At 35.2% G+C, this 18,428-nt stretch overlaps 1 non-coding gene across 1 annotated transcript; it reads left to right on the top strand.

The window, feature by feature from the left end:
• Window positions 1-17,876: 17,876 nt before the first annotated feature.
• On the top strand, window positions 17,877-17,948 carry Trnag-ccc (transfer RNA glycine (anticodon CCC)). The gene has a single exon. It is a non-coding gene; the product is annotated as a tRNA-Gly (tRNA).
• Window positions 17,949-18,428: the final 480 nt, after the last annotated feature.

Consider the following 18,428-nt stretch of genomic DNA (forward strand, 5'->3'; position numbering starts at 1 on the left):
ATCATATAGCTAAGTTGGATATTTTTTAATACTAACAATCTTTAAACAAGAAAAGTTAATTGTAACTGTTTCCAAAGAAAAAAATCCCTTTGAAAGATCAACACATCCTCAGAAATAGTTATACAGAAAAGCGCGCTTTAGTTTCCTATGCCTTCCTAGTCCTAGTGTTTCATACGCAAACTACCCTCACTAGGTAGGGGGAAAACAGCCGCTTGTAAAACAATACGTGGCGTTTACAAGGGAGCTCTCCACCAATCAGAGCTCGTCTTTCCACTTTGTTTTAGGAGCACTAGGCAGGATTAGTTTTAAAGTGCTCTAAACAACGGTTCCTGCGTACGCATACCGCCATGTTGGATATATGAATATGTGCAGGAAATTGTAAAAGCGGGCACTTTAATACTTTTTGCTTGCTTACTTTTCGCTTATGTATTTTGAAGCTACTGAAATTGCAAAAAACATATTTAAATATTGATGAAGCCGTAGCAACATTTTGCAATATTTTCGTACAAACCCAAATACGCGTACTTCTGTATTCCCAACAGGTAGAGCAAATATTTTCCGAAAATGAACACACTTCTCTGACGAATGTATAGTTTTTCCGTCCATCGATTTATCTTCAATTTGACTCTTGATTGAATTTTACGACCTGTCATCAGCATGATCAATCAGCTTGCATCATTCCACTGTTGAGTATTTATAAGTCTCCTTTATTTGGCACCACCTTTTCGGTCCTACGCTAACCTCACCCACAACTTTCCCACTGCTACGCTGATGTCAACTACTGCCGCTGGTCAGTACCACCACTTATCATTGTGGCATAATAGTGTTGACAAGTATCTACTTAGCTGTACCTCATATCTATTGTAATGATGGTCCCTTATAACAAAAAATATGTTTCTGGAACATAGAACGAAATAAAACGAAGTCCACTCTGGCATGTATGAATTTTGTAATTTGCAAAAATCCCAGGATTATACGCATTTGAGTAAAACTGGAAAGCTACAAATCCTCACTGAAAACGGTGAGGGATTTGCACGGATTTGCTGTTTTAAAAAGTGTCGTATGTTATCGCTTGTAATTTAAATTTTTATTAGGTTGTTTTTGTAATCCATGTACTTTTTATACCACAAAAAATAAATAATTCCGCATGCCAACAAGTAAATTCGAATTTAAAATTGGAACAAAGCGCATTGTTTACTGTTACTCAGTATTTATTTACAATTTTAAATTGGACGAATGTGGAAAAATATGACCTATTTCACTAATGGTTTGCATTTTATTTAACTTTGTAATGTAATTTATTTTTCCTACTTATTTATTTAAACTTTGTCTCGATGAAATGCATGCAGATTGCATATCGTCATTTTGCTTTTAAATTATGAGTTGTGTGTGTGTTTATGTGTGTTGTGTTCTTAAATGCATTTGCCTTATAAAATAAAAATAAAAAACTTATTATGCAAGTTTCAAAGTACGCTGTTAATTCCTTAACTACCGCATATTCAATTATTTAGGTATAATCAAGTTTTTAATAGCACAACAGAACTTCGAAGGTAAAACAATGAAAATACTTCACAAATAATTTCCCTCGAACCGAATCACGATAAACAATCTCTTCGACGAGGAAATAAAACTTGGCAAAGACAACTTACAATGCAATGCAGAAATCCAATCTCTGACAATACCCGTTTTGGCCGGTAAAGTGACCTTTGTCAAATATTATTAGTTGAACATGCCAACTCAACGTCAACTTGAAGAAAAACCCAGCGCTGGCGCCGCGCCTTAAGTAGCCGAACTATCTATCGATAGTCGACTATCGTCCGACTATCGATACTTTGAAAATCTACAACTTACTGCATCGTTACTTCTTCTTCGATAATAACGATAACGATATACGACCTCCGTGGTCCAGTGGTTGAGCGTTGGGCTCACGATCTGGAGGGCCTGGGTTTGATTCCCGGTGGGAACACATCACAAAAATTACTTACTTCCGAAAGTAAGATGATCCGTGCTTCGGAAGGCACCTTAAACCGTTGGTCCTGGTTACTACTTACTGAGGTAAGTAAGTAGACGTTGCATGAGCCATGTCAGGGGTCTTTGGCGGCTCAATAATAGTAACCCTTACACCAGGGTTGATGAGGTTGGTACTCCACCTCACAACTCACACGATAGAAGAAGAGAGAGAAGAGACTGCATCGATGGGGATATTATCGATAGTAGGAATAAATATTGCTGTATTAGAATAATATAAATATAACTTATTCCTGAATAATTGTACCAGGATCCTATGGATAGTAAAAAAAGCGGTATTGCTTTTTCATGCTAGAGTCTCATATTTTTTAATTAAGAGAATTTCTATATTATTGTTTTGGGCTGTCTTCTCTCGATTTTATCGATGACGATTGGCAACACTAGTCGGCGCCAGTTGTTTTATTCCATTTACCGGACACCCTGACCCTTTTTTGCAACATACGTTATTGATATGAATTTTAGACCCTTTAGAATCGATCGTCTCAGTCTTCAAGACTTCAAGACGAATTTGTAAAACGATATTTCTTTGGAAAAAATACAACTCTGGTCGTTGTTTTGCCATTCAATATAGTCCAATGAATACAACAGATCTATTATTATCACATTTTACTTACCAGTAATACCAATCACTGGCAAAGGCTTATATTTTTATTAATATTATTGCATTATATATTAGGGTTATCAGGAAACCTGTAATTCGTTTTCAACTGTTATGTTTGTTGTCTACTTTCTGTATTGTATAAATGTTGGTTTTCCCTAAATACAATAAATAAATAAATATTTTTTTAGTAAATATACCAGCACACAGGTTTGCTGGTAGTAAACGTACGTGGATAAGTAGATACTTTCTTAGAAATACTTATTTGTTCACTCACAAATAAAGAATAAGGAAGCTTTCACAACATTGAGATATATTGAGATATATAAAGCACAAAATCGTAAAAATACTTACGTCTGATATTAATCAGACTAAGTATACGTATAAGTAATGTTAATAAACAGACCTTTAACTTCCAAAAACCTGCCATTCATTCCTTCACTACTTTCACTCATTGATGATATTAGTAATTTAATCAACCGAACAAAAAAGTACACAATAATACCAACCACAGACAGATGGTCAAAATTCACGCAAAATCGTCGTAAAAATTGTTCACTTCCTTTGTGAAACGACAGCATACAAAGTTTCGTGTTTGATTGACAGTGCCATTATACTGAATCCCAATACGTTAAATGTAGCATTTACGTATTTAAATAGTGATAAACGATTGAAATTTCTTTATAAATTAGAGTACAATAATTTGCACAGGATTGCAACTGTTGCAAAACACTGCGTAGAAGGGTCGTTAATGAATTAATTAAGTAATTGGATCATAATATCTGTATTACTCCTCATCGTGTAGTGCCAATGAATCAATAGAATAAGGAGAAACAACTTCAAACACAGTAAGTTAGTACCTAGTAGACCGTAGTAATGTATAGACCATTTTATAAAATAATAGCGAAGCCTTATTTAGATAAACAAAGCAAAAAATATTGTTCATGTTCGTAACGTGCATGTCTTTATTCTTCGAAACGCACCCACGGTACTTAAAAGTTACCCGAACAATCGCTAATTTACTTAATTTTACTTAATGCACCACCATTATCTTTGATGCGGTATTGAATACGTCTTCATAATTTCTTTGGAAGCCATTCTGAATACGGCTGAGATCGAATTTGAATAACAATACCTTGTATTTGGAGTTGGGCCAAAAAACACACCTGACCTAAAAACTTTTGCTTGCGAAGACACAAAATGTGGAAGAAACAACGTCACTTAGTTTGCTATTTTGTATATTAGTGACGTAGAAGAAAATGTAACTCCTGCCATTTTATTTTTAATTATAGGAGTAGGTTCGTTTATCTAAACCTTCGACACTTGGTCGAAAATGCTCACACATACACACACATTCACATTTACACACATTCTTAATGTACAAGGCACAAGATTTGTAGTACCTAATAAGTAGGTATAACATTTCATTTAACCATTAAAACAAACACTGTAACAATAAGGCTGCCATTTGAACCATTTATATTCTTATGTTGTGTGTGTTATAGGTAAAGTGCTTTATTATAATTAAATACTACTATTCAAAAAATCTTCCAATTTCCACAAACCACAAAATTACACTTTTTTAGACATCAGAGCGGTGGTTATAGAGAATACATCCCGATACTGCTTTAAAGTAGGCACTAAGAATTCCTGAAGCGGACTACCACTCGTCAAAACTTTCAAGTGACCTGAAGACTGAAGACTTGACTGGATTTAACAATGCAGCAAAAGTTACATACGATTCTGAGTCACAATGGAGTTTGACACAAACCAAATATGCATGTTGAACAAATTATTCATTCAAATATTCTCTGAAATGTAGTATTTATCAGTAGAGTTTGAACGTTGATTTTTTGAATGAAAAAAGCAGAATTCAGTCACGTAGTTATATATTTTTGCTTTTCACGTGCTTTACAGAGACTACTGGTTAGACCTACCGATACTTCCTGTTATAATAGTACTTTTATGAAAGGCTAGCTCGCCGGTTTATTTAAAAGTGTTTGGTAATTACAAATGTTCAGGACCTCCGCGATACAGGGTTTCCCTAGTGCGGGGTCAGCCAGTAATGTATACATGTTTAAGTTTATTTGGTAAATAAACATATTCTAAAGAAATTCTAAACAAATCTCAATCTGTCAGCCGTGTCCTTTTAAATCTACTTCATGTTTTATACTGATTCCACTGAAACATAACATAAATACCCATACAAATATATTAGTTGATAATATTTGACAAACACCAATCAATATACAAGTCACGTGTAACTCAAACATGCAAGAAACACAAAACAGCAAGCCATCAATTTGTCTAACTACACCTCTTGTTATATTACAGTATTTAATTCAATTCTAATATATACGCCAATACTGTAAGCCACATCAAAGGTTGAAATTAGCATGAGTGAGCACGTTTGAGGGATAATAAAGTGCCAGTAGTTGTCTGTTAGAGTACCTTAGGGGCTAATTTTACTTGGCGAGTAATGATTATGAACCCAACAAGCGGCTTGGTAGAGGCCGCAATATGCAAATGATTTTGGCCTTTAGCGTACCGGGATGTTTGCGGGCTTCTGTACAATATCTGGTCAAATAATATGTTTTTATGTTTTTAGAAGGAGCAGAGTTGAAGCTAAATTGCATATTGATGGTGTATCCCGTTTTTTGCTGCTTTAGAATTTTGATTTCGGTAGGGAATATGACTTTATAAAAAATAAATGAGAATACGTTATGGTACATTCCAATATGAGCGATATCTTCTTGTGTCTGATTAACAATAAAGGATGTTTTTTTTTGGTCTACCCTACCCACAAAAATGTGATTAAGTACTCTCCTAATAGACCTTTACATTTAATGTAAGAATTTTTTAATGTACAAATTTATAACGTAAACCAGGTGCCATGAAATGGAAAAAAATAAAAAAGAAAGGAAATCAGAACCGACCACTAAATAAGATGGAAAGTTACGAACATAAGTCAATAAAAAAAACGAAACACTTCCGAATTTTCGTTTAATAAAACACGAGTATAATTAAATTTAAAATTTGATTTTGAAACATCAACATTTAGAATTATTAACGTTATAATAAGTACCGACTATAGAATTTAATTTATTTTTTACCTAAGAAATATTTAATAACGTAGCGAGGTGTTTCGATTTTTTTATGAGAAGTGTATAACAAAAATAATTTTCCAAATATAAGTAGCTAAATTAGTCCTGGACAAGAATTTGGCAACGACTTATAAAAGCCAGATATTACGGCAGTAAAATATTCAATTAAAACACAAATACAACAGTTTACTAAGTGCACAGATTAAACTGGGACAACAAAAGCACAGATTTATGCTCCCAGTTAAATATACCTTTTACAAAGATTAACTAAGACGAGAATGCTCCATTTAGACGATTAAGCTTTTGTTAATAAGCATTCTGTTGGACTAAACAAAGGGTTGACAAATAATTCGTTTATGTTAGCTTTAAAGTGGGATAATCGTTCGAAGGTAATAATGGCAGTTGATGAGTTTTTGTTTTCAAGAGTCGTCAAAGATTCATGTGCGGAAGCCGATTATGAAACATTTATTCAATAGGGATGTAATGAATGATATAAAAAATCGGATACGCATACACACACTTATTTTAATATAAATGTCAGATTAAAAAGAGATAATAAAATTTTAGATCATCACCAGCCCATTAACGTCCCCACTGCTGGGGCACGGGCTTTCCCTATGGATGGATAGGGAGATCGGGCCTTAAACCATCACGCGGGCCCAGTGCGGATTGGTGGTTATTAATGACTGCTAATGTAGCCGGGACCAACGGCTTAACGTGCCTTCCGAAGTACGGAGGAGCTCGAGATGAAAACTTTTTTTTGTGGTCACCCATCCTATGACCGGCCTTTGCGAAAGTTGCTTAACTTCAACAATCGCAGACTGAGCGCGTTTACCGCTGCGCCACCGAGCTCCTCAAAAAAGTAATAAAAAAGTTAGATAAATTGTACTAATATTTCAATAATAAAATGCAAATCAATTTAATAATAGCAAAAAAGCTACAGTTAATGACTCGTCATTATTAGTTACATGTTAAAATAATAAGGCAAACAGTACTCATATATAAATGTAAAATTATTTTGAATTTTCATTATAATATTCTTGTCATTATTTTGTGTCTTACCAATAACATATTCCGATTGCAATCATTCACATGCACAACAATCAATAATGCGTACTGACAGATGTCCGCATTCAAGATCAAAAGGATTTCAGTAAGAATGTGGCATTGCGCATTGGCGATCGTAATGATACGACATATGCCAATTGATATTTTAATCTTAAGGGACATCTTTTAGGGAAAAATCATCAGAACAAAAATATTTTTGCAGCTATGCTTGAACCAATAAAATTAGTTATGACACATGTTGATGGTGACTTTGAATACTTGATGCGATAAGATACACAACTAGCCTACATTTTGCCTTCAGTGTTACCTTAGCACAGTCGAATTTCATATGCTATTAATAGCATAATCCCAAAAAGTACCATAAACTACATAATCCTAAAAATAAATTAAAAAAACGGAAGCTAACATTTTGCTTTTTATATATTTGTATATATATTCAGAGAAGTTTTTTAGCGTCCAACACGAATTCACGTCAATATTTAAACACCCGAAAGAACCGAAGCTGCATCGTCATTTCTAATGGGGCCATTATTTCAGGAAAGAAGAAAAAGTGTTCCACTTTTAAAGTTACAAGGCTACGCCTACACTTTCGCCATCTAATTGGCCAACTGCTCGGCTGTTCAGGATAATTGGATTATCGCCGAGTGTTCCGACGAAGCTTGTTCGGTTAACTCATGTCGATTAGACCTATTAGGTGGAGACATTCTTTTCTGAGTTCAGTTAATATTATTTGTCCCTATTTTGCTTCGACAGCTAATGTTACGCAGACATGTCACGCGGTTGAAACAATCGAATTTGTTGAATTTGTTCCTGTGAGCTAAATGGTAGACTGGAAAATGTTGAAGGGGAACTGTTAAACAGTCTGACAATAAATAATAATTATAGACACGTAACGATTTCTAAAGTCAGTAAAGTTACTTTATCAGTACAACTGACTTTAATAGAATTAATAATTTTTGACCTTGTCGTGCGAAGACAAAGTCTTTTTTATGCTTACATTATTCTGTTACCAAAGCTAGTGATGTGAATCAAATGCTCATTATAAAAGCCAAATTTAAATATTGCCTTAAAATGAGATCGGTAGTAGGTACATAGTATCGTGTAAAACCAAGATGAACTCCGAGAACGAAATAAAGAGAGGCATTCTCCAAAAAATATACACCAAGAAATTGTGAGAAAAATGTTTTACTCAATAATGTAACATACGCTGCTCGCCGACAAAGGAGCTAGAACATACATTTTCATAATGAGAAGACTATGTATGCGAAACAAAATGGACCTGTCTGTGTCATCTGTGAAGTTGTCTTTAGAATTGTAGCTCAGATTGTTTACTCAGGCAAATTGCTTTGTAAGGCTTGAGGCGGTTAAAAAATGTTTCTGTATCCGTCATAAGGACTTGGAACACAATCATCTTACGTCAGCAACGTTATTTAAACAGAAAATGTGTTTTTATCTGAAATGTTTATCGTGGACTTACGTATATTGACAAAATAATGGACCTCGCTTTACTATTTATCATTGGTAATTTCTTCGAAGTCCTTGGGTTGTCTAAACCATATTACAATATTATTGTGATGAATTTAGGTTAGATAAACTAGGTACTTACATAAAAATAAACCGGGTATAGGAGTACTGTGTAACACAACACGACTAATCCTAATTGGGATAGTTAGAGGTACATCCATCGTAAGATGAACTAAGTACCCACACCACGCCGAGCTTTCTGTTAGACCAACGTGATTGGTATTATGTAGGTAACAATATCAGAACCTTCAAAACTAAAGTGAATAGGCATTTATTAGGTAAGCGTGTACCACCTCAGTCTACATCTTATATACGTTCATTATATATTTTACATGATTAGTTATGTATATGCAAAAAGACATTATGTTATATGGACTATATAGTTTAATATAGTTGTATGTATATTGTATATCCAATGAGTACTCTTGTTATTATTTGCAGATACGAGACTGTTGTATTACTAAAAGCTTCAGCTTTCTACCTCAAAACATTTGAAACATGATTTAAGCGGTTCGAAACCACATTCTGTCTTTGTGGAGGATCTTTGTAGTACAAGAGCTCAGAATTGCTTATAAAACCGAGTTCTCAAAATACTAGTTCCTACAGCCATGATCCAAGTTGGTTGATTGTCTTCAGAACTTGCTCATTCAGTTTATAATTAAACTTGGGTCAAGTCCTCGAGTTGGCTGCCGCGTCTCAAAGTTTGTTTGTCTCTAGTCAGCGTTAACTACTCTTTAATTGTTTGATAAATTAATAAAATCTCTTTTTAGGTAATTGAAAGTATTATTAGAGCGACATAAAGCGAGTACGATGTTTTTATTATAATATATTTTTTGCAGGGTTTGTAAAATACTATGAAATTTGTAAATAAAATATTGAAATAAATAAGCATGTGGCATAATATTTATTATTTTCTAGAAGTTTAGTCTCGTAAGTTTAGTCTAGTATATACTATGTAAGTATAAACTAACGGTTCTACAAAATAAAAAAAAACAATATCAGATCTGTTTCAAAATCAAATAACAATAAACGTATGAACGAGTAGTGTGTTATATTCGATTTAAAAACGTACCTACTTAAATAAAATAGAAAACAATTACATACAAATAGGGCATGTACTAAACCCCTCAATTTATTAAAAAAATATATAAGCTACGGTACCCCTAGGTGAAATTCAGAGTGGAAACCACGTCGAAAAGGGTAGTGGAATAGATTTTAATTTTAGATTAGGCTCACATGTAAACCGATATTTTTAACGATTCGGAAAACTGTATTGGCCGGTGATAAAGATTTCACTGTCACTATTAGATTAAGCTGTTACTGTTAGTATTATAAGCACAGATAACTAAATAATCACGTAAGTAGAGTAAGTAAATGTACCTAGAGATATAAATGTTTTATCGTGATTGATTCCTTGCTTTAGTGCAGTAAAGTATTCCTGTTTGTATTCTTCTTCTTCTATCGTGTGGGTTCTGAGGTGGATTACCAACCCCATCAACCCTGGTGTCAGGGTGTTTACTGAGCCGCCATAGGCCCCTGACATGGCTCATGTAACGGCTACGAACTTACATCAGTAAGTAGTAACCGAGACCAACGGCTTAACTTGCCTTCCGAAGCACGGATCATCTTACTTTTGGACAATCAGGTGATCAGCCTGTAATGTCCTAACCCAACTAGGGATTTATTTTGTTTGTATTGTAAAGGCGTTACTGTAAAAATATATACCTACAACTATAATAATGAATGATAATGCTGCCACTGATGATTGTGTCATCGTCATAAGCGCAATACGACATATACAGTGTCGATTGGAAACGATCAACAACAAAATCTATGATACTGTCTAAAAGCTTGCGATTGAAATGATGGAAATGCGCATGTTTATCGTAATTTCGCAATTCCCCTAGAAATACTCACATCGAAAGGGTGTGTGGCGTGAAACGTATGTACATAAGATCTTATGAAGCTTAATTTTCTCAAACTCTAATTAGTAAGTATTAGACAAATTACTCACGAATATTATAGGTACTTACGTAGAACTTTTCACTTCATGTAAACTCAACTTGAGCCACCCCAGACAGGATGTATTAAAATTTCCCCAGTTTAACTTTGGGGTGCGCGAGATGCGTTCGGTGTGCACACACACACACACCGAAGTTTTATACTAGAAGTGCAAATACGTAGCAAGATATTTCAAATAATAATAGGTAACGTTTTGCCTACGAAGAAGAAGAGTGTTGTGTCTAGGACCTCTTGTAAGCATGTGATATAAAATGAAAAGGGACTCTCGTAGTCACAAATAGCTATACCAAACACAAGTAAAACACAAAATCGAAAGATGACAAATAACATAAACATTATTGTCATTGCCATTAAAATTTCACACCTTACACATATACGTTGTACATCTTTACATCGGATTTCTATATCAGTGAAACAATCTCCCCAAATTCAAACCCTACCGCAGTAACAATAAGTCCGACATTCGTGGAAAAAGGCAAACCACATGAGCGTTAGGAAGTTGTTGAAATATTAATAGGTGCGTTATGCTCAATTTCCTGGTTTTCAACGGAAAGCTATCGGTAACTCTGTCCCGAAATTTTAATCGGTTTTGTGGCTCTTGAGTGCTTGTTAAATTTCCGAAAATTGTTAATGGGCCCAAATATTCTTCAGAACATCCCCCTTTTATTAATGAGGTTAAGTATGCTTGGCTTTGTTATCTCTTTGCTTTTGTTACCGCTGAATATGTATGTGATGACGATATGCTGTTAATTGATTTTTTCGTTTTGTTTCAAACGATGAAGTGGAGAAAATATTTGATATAGAGATCGTTATCAGATAGAGATAAAAGTTTATGTATATCCGACCAACACATTTATTCATGTACCTACTGCGTGAGATGTCTAATTAGATTTGAATGAATTTTCGTCGCGATGAAAGTAAAAAGTATTTTACTCTTTATCATATTACTAGTACCGTTGAAAAGTCTCAATATACCTTCTCATCTCTGACCATGCGAAAACGTTGATTAAACTGATTAACTCGTTCAATATTGATGAATAAAAAACAAGAGTAGATCTTGTTCATTCTGGTATAATTGTGTTACCAGGTCAACCATCCAAATATGAGTGATGGAACAGCAAAGAGAACTCTTTTGAAAAATTACATTTACCGAATTCCAACTTTGTTTCCTGCATTCTGATTATATCAATTTTTCGCATACACCAGCCCTGTTAATTGTTTTCGAAGTTCATCCAATCGCTCTTCAGTTAGCTTTACAATTTCAAAGTGTCATTTGATTCGTGATGGATTCCGAAGTTTTTTGGCAATTTCACGCTTCGCAGCGATTCCCTGATGGATTCTGTTTTGTTTCATCGTGTACCTGGATTGTTTGAGTGGAGCTGTGGGAAATCGAAGCGACCCCTCCATATCGGACAGAATTCATTTTATTTTAATACAAAACACAGTTGAAATATACGTTCACTGTATCTAGAATGGTACGGGATTGCGAAATGTATTTTTATATATCTACAATTCAATTTTAGTTTTACGCATATTGTACGAGTAAGTTACAAGTTAAAAAGTTCCTTCGTTCGTTTCATGTTAGTCCATTGCTCATATACGCCCTCTGCTAAATGCATCATTGAATTCGGGATTCAGCTATCCCCTTTACAATAACCCCATATTGAGAACAATTAAATTACTAAGTTCCAAAATTGCGTCACTTTTTAGAATAACTTACAATTTAAACGTGTTAAATAAAGTTAAAATTAGTCCGCATTACGAAGCGAAATGTCTCAATTTATTTACCAACGCGTGACAAAAGCTGTAACACTGAATGGTCACTTAAAACATTTGACCCACTGCTAGCGTTATTGTTAGTTTTATAGCTAGAGACGAATAATTTCAATAAAAGTTGTTACAGGGCAAAGTCCTCAATCAACTAAAAGGTCTATACGAACACTTTATAAAACTGCATCGATACATGCGGATTGATCGAAACGGCTGAGCTAAAAAGTCGTCAGGATTTTGGTTGTTATTTAGCTCGACGACCACTATTATTAAGTACTCTAATTATATTTGATTATTAATTTTGTTGAAATGGTAAACTCAAACTTAACCAATTTTTCTTTATTTAAAAAATATTTACGTAATTTACGATTCGAATTAGACGATTATATTTTTTGGTCGAACGTCTCGTATGCCTAAAAATACTGCAGTTTCTAAACCTGTAAAGCCAAGCAGCATCCACAGAGTTCCAAAGAAGTCTGTAATACCTTTTTTACATACACGTACCTATTCGCTCTCGCTAATCGCCAGCAGTCAGTGACGTAACTTAATCACAACTATTGCCACGCCTTCTGACCAAAATTGTGTTTTCATGTAAAATTGCGTGTGATGTTGTGTGTTATTACCTAATTCATTCCACTAGAACATAACCAATTAAGATAAGGGTCCACTACTTGGAATTAGTGGACTTTTGTTATAATATTTGCACTTGACATGGAAACAATAATGGCGTCGTTTTTTTTACTTATTGTAGATTTGCCACAGATGGCATTAACTACTAACTTCCCGGTACATCTTTTAAGACAACAAGCCTCAGGGTGCCCAGTTTAATGGCGTCGGAAATGATAAGAGTAAAAATAATAAGGATGTCATAATATTATACCTAAAGAACATAACACAAGCTCACGACTATATTCCAATAGGGGTAATCAGAGGTACATACATTGCAAGATGAACTTAGTACCCATACGTGACCGAGCTTTCTGTTAGACTAACACGATAGGTGGTATCGCCTTCTATAATTCAAATTCAAATTATTTATTTTCAGACACAGGTCCATAGATGTTAGTATTAATGGTCGAGCCAACTGTATTAGTGAAAACTGCACTTACGATAAGTTGTTAAGTCAATGATGCAAGTCCGGTGTGTTCGAACTGGCCTTTCTCGTTTGGGAAGCAAGCCTAACCCCAGGACCACAGTGACCCTGTAGAAGTGTATAGGTATCTATTACTCGACAGGTCCATAATTAGATACATGCAAAAAATAAAAAGCAGGTTGCTTAATAAATGCACAAATCAAAAATTTGTATTGTACTGCCTGATTTTTATTTTTCGCCTATATTTAATTATGGACCTGTCGAGCAAACATTTTTGCGCTTGAGTAGCTAAAATAATTATCGGCGTGTTTAGTAGGACTACTTTTTTGAAAGGCTTTTTAGTGCCTTCTTATTTATTGAAGTTGCAAATGTGCTGTATGTTATGACAAAGTGTTTGTTTTATTATTCTGTCATGCGAATCTGCACCGCATCTCCTCCGTATACAGGCAAACATTTTTTACGAGTGTTTATTGTCGCGGGTGCTACCCTCTGTGGATACCTCGTGTGAAAATAAACACTTCTATGAAAATCTGCGTTTTTGTGAAATACACAAACGTAGCACTTTTTATTGTTTTTTTTTTAAATTTTGCTGCAAGATCTATGGAAAGTCTTTTCGTCTGAAAGTTGTGTCATCTACTGACATAACGTACATACTAGTCAAGCGTAAAGTAGCAACATTCGGATAAAATAGAATAGAAATGAATAGAAATTGTTTATTATAAAAGGACGCCACACACAAAGACAAGACAATAACATCACTTAAAAAAAAATCACAAAACAATTACAAAAAGCATAGGATAACAGGATAGGGGATAATATGTTGGTCATAATACAAACAGCTTAGGTACATATTTGCTTTTGTTCTGTAGTCTATTTAAACATATCGAAACTATCTGATTCGGGACGGGACTTGAACCCACACACACCATGTCAAGCTGGAAATTTTCTCTTTGTGAGTTTGTGAGCACGGGTGAATACTACGAATAAAAAACGAAAATCTTCTAACATAGGTAAAACATTATAATAGGGTAGCTTCTAACTAGTCAAATCAGTTACTTATTAACAAACGTCAAAAAGCTAAATTACTATGAAACTTTTATGAAAAAGCAACCTGTGACGTCATAAACAATCGTGACAAAATGTCACACTGATTATTACATTTTTTATTTTATTCCCTTTTTTACAAAACCGTAAAATGAAAGTCATTTTACAAGGAGTATGTAGGTATAAACAGAAAGTGGCACTTGTTTCGCATAATCCTATCGCGGGCAGTAAAGCTTTGACCAAATGACCGATGCTTCTGGGGTAAAGAGCTCTTCATGACTCTTATCCATGCGAATTACAGCTAGTGGGTCGTTTGATGATTGAATAATTGTTAACAGAGCTTTAGAAAGCCTTTGTAGCACTGAAATCAGAAGTACGCGTATGTATTTACGTATATTTAGGTGATGAGTACTATAGGTAATAAGATACTTTGTCTCACTTACCCATCTACTCAAAACCTTTCGAAGAATTTCTATATACAATACTTAGCAAATAACTGAAACTCAAAACTCTTATTAATTAGTAGGGTACCTACATAGTTACACATTGAATTTTACAATTTTATATAGGTACGCATAATTTTTGTCGAACGTCTCATGCGCTTAAAACTATTAATAGCTTCTCAACGTGTATAGCCGAGGAAAAGTAACTGTTAGGAAAACCTCGTCACACAATATTAGTAATTTGGATGAAGTGAAGCTTTAAAAAAAGCAAGATTAGTTTACAGCAAACAAAAGTAAATACCTATCGAGACTAACCTTACCCACCTTGGTGTCAAGGTTATTAGCCTGAGCCACCAAAGGCAAATTCATTGGTTAAATTAATAGCGTTCCAGTACAATTATTTGGGATAGGAATTTACGCAGACTTAGTGAGTGGGAAGATCAACAGCTGGATAAGTCGTTGACATTGAAGGCATTATAGGATTCAACTAAATAGGTTCAATGCCAGAGCGAGTGTAAGTATTAGTTCTTGCAGAAAAGGTATTTGTCCCTTGACTTATGAATATACCATATTACAGACCACATACATATTACATACTACATTACGTACATTATTATCGTGTAGCACACAATACTAAAACACTCCGATACCGACCCCGCCGTCGTGGTCGACGATTTCCCCAAATCAGTGCTTATCGCTATCGACCCACTAGAGTCGATTAATTCTTTCAAATACTTTTTCCTCTCAGAGGACGCCCTGAGCCGAGGTTCGCGCCCAACTGGGCACCCTCAGGCCTGTTGTCTTAAACTTTTTACCGGGTGAGAGCCTTCAGCGCTCCCCATTTGTCCGGCCAAGTAGTTAATGCCATCTGCAGATAGAATACTAAAATGTCATTGACTAACACAACTAAAACATCTGATTCACTGTCATAAAGGAAAGTCAGAGGCTTTCAGACGGATTCATAACCTGATATTGGGCTGGGAAATAGGCAGCAACAAACATGGCGGATCCTTTATACCAGCAGTAAAGTAGCTCAATGTTGTATGGTACACTAAGCTTGGCGTAGAAGATCTGTACTTCGAACTATACTGTAGCAAATGACAAACGTGACGTAGAGCCACATGCTATGAAGAGACTCGCCGTAGCTGGAATGTACTTTCGGAGAGTCAAACTGTCAAAATCCATAATTTTAGTAATAGGCCTAATAAAGAACTAAATTACCGCTAGAAATATTCACATAGGCATAATTTCCCAACTCCTGTTATCGCAAGCATTTCCAACTCGAAGTACAAGTAATTAGATATGTTCTATAATAAACAAGAAACAAGTTACATAAGTGAATCTCTGAGGAAGTTTATCAGTAAGACACACGTTTGCCTGTTATAAAGAAGTTCATTAACGGCGTCTATTCAGTAGAGAATTTCTGCTTAGCGACAGATTATCACGTTAACTAGAGTGAATACCAGGCTCTATTACTGTTTACGTCATAATCATACGCCTTTGTTGTTTAGACGTGTTATACGACGGATGTATATGGCTTAATTGGAAACTAGCGTCGTTCGCAAATTATTATAAGTAAATTGTTAAGTGAAATTGGAATTTGATACCTGTGATGTACAGGTGTGTATAAGCTGAAGCGAATTAATTAGATAAATAGATATTTTATGATAGCGCCAATTCTTTCCGGTATCGAATATCTGAATACTTCTGTTACATTTCTTTTTATATTGTCCAAGTATGTTGGCTCAATTATGCCTGATGGTAAACATAGAGAAGCCCTAAATGCAGTAGCAACTGAAAAGTTACGCTATGAGTCAGTTTCGAATCAGTTGCGACTACCATACTGGCCTACTGGGTGCTTCTTCACGCTTCGCTTAAAGGACCCGATATTGTAAGAAGAAGGGAACACGTGAGCCGGCAACCCGTCCTACTTTTTATTAGACACTTTTTGTTTTTTGTTAGATACTCGTACTTAGTAAAATACGTATAATTATATTAGCATTAGTACTGTCACGGACGTGAACATAATATATTAAAATAAATTTAATAAGTATTGCTCGTAATAGCAACCAACAAACACCATTTCGTATTTGTTTCTTTTTGTCCTTGGTTGTTTGAACAGCTTCATCTACCACTTGTACTTCTACATCTTTGATCTTTTGTATAATGATTTTCATATAAGGCTGTCATTTTACATCATCATCATCATCAGCCGTACGACGCCCACTGCTGGGCATAGGCCTCCCCCAAGGATCTCCACGACGATCGGTCCCGCGCTGCAGCCATTTTACATGTACACTAGTAATGTCCATTTTGTGACTATATTCTTTTATTTTGGTGTAGTAAAATATATTTGAATTTGAATTTTGCGGATAGATAGAATACATCAAGCATTTCATCAGAATAACATTCATAATTCTAGAAGTACTCTACATTTTAAACTTCATCACAAGAGAGACATCAAAATTACATTTTCATGTACGTGTTTTCCACATGTACTAGTTGAGATGCAGTACAGAATGCATCTTGGAGCTGCATCTAAATGTGGGGTATGACGACGCAATGCACTTAAGAGGAGGAAATTCAGGATACATATCTTGTATTGTCGGATTCGCTGAAGGAAATTCGGATACCTGCTCGGATTATGTAATTTTCGTCTTCTGTTTGATGCATAAGGATAAATGACTAAGAGAGCAGGGGATCTTACTACTAGATATACAAGATGTTAGTGACATCGTAACGAAAACTTTCAGGGATGTTACAGATCATGATATTCTGAATAAAGATTCTTATTATTCTGAGTTGATATAAAGTGGAATTTTCCGTCGCTAAAGTATGGAACTGAAAATATTTAAAAAAAAAAACACTATTCATGAATTTTCCTGTGCACTATTCCACTTGATATTGACTCAGAATCATAGTCTGAATCATCCCCCTCAGTATTCGTTACGATGTCACTAACACCGTAACGAATACCGAGTATCTTTCATTATATGGGTGATGGGCTGGTACATACTCAGTCACATCAACTAGAACTCCAATATTTTATCAAGCGGGTATGACTTCTTATTCCATAATCTCTTGTACTTGTATTGTCAGATTCTCTGAAGACATTTCATTGTATTATTAAGCTTGTAGTTCTGAATTTAATTGGTAAATCATGACTGTATGTAACATTAACAGCCTCCGTGGTCTAGTGGTTAGAGCGTCAGGCTCCCGATCTGGAGGTCCGGGTTCGATTCCCGATGGGGACATGGTCGAAATCACTTTGTGAGACTGTCCTTTGTTTGGTAAGGACTTTTCAGGCTTGAATCACCTGATTGTCTGAAAAAGTAAGATGATTCCGTGCTTCGGAGGGCACGTTAAGCTGTTGGTCCCGGCTATTAGCCGTAAAAACACCTTCACCAACCCGCAGTGGAGCAGCGTGGTGGAGTATGCTCCATATCCCCTCCGGTTGATTGTGGGGAGGCCTGTGCCCAGCAGTAGGACGTATATAGGCTGTTTATGTATGTAACATTATACAAATCCAAATATACCATAAAAGTGAACGAATTCTGAACCATCGCATCGTGTTTTTTTCTTCTCGATAGAATCATCTAATGGAGCCGTGGTAGCTCTTAGTTGGTAGAACGCTTGCTTCTCACTTTGAAGTCGCAGGTTCTAATCCAGCATAGGCCTAAACCAATAATAGTCGAATTTGTTTTTGAATTCATGCTTGGATCATAAATCACGTG

The sequence above is a fragment of the Pectinophora gossypiella genome, chromosome 15, assembly GCF_024362695.1.
Source record: "Pectinophora gossypiella chromosome 15, ilPecGoss1.1, whole genome shotgun sequence".
NCBI classification, from domain to species: Eukaryota; Metazoa; Arthropoda; class Insecta; order Lepidoptera; family Gelechiidae; genus Pectinophora; species Pectinophora gossypiella.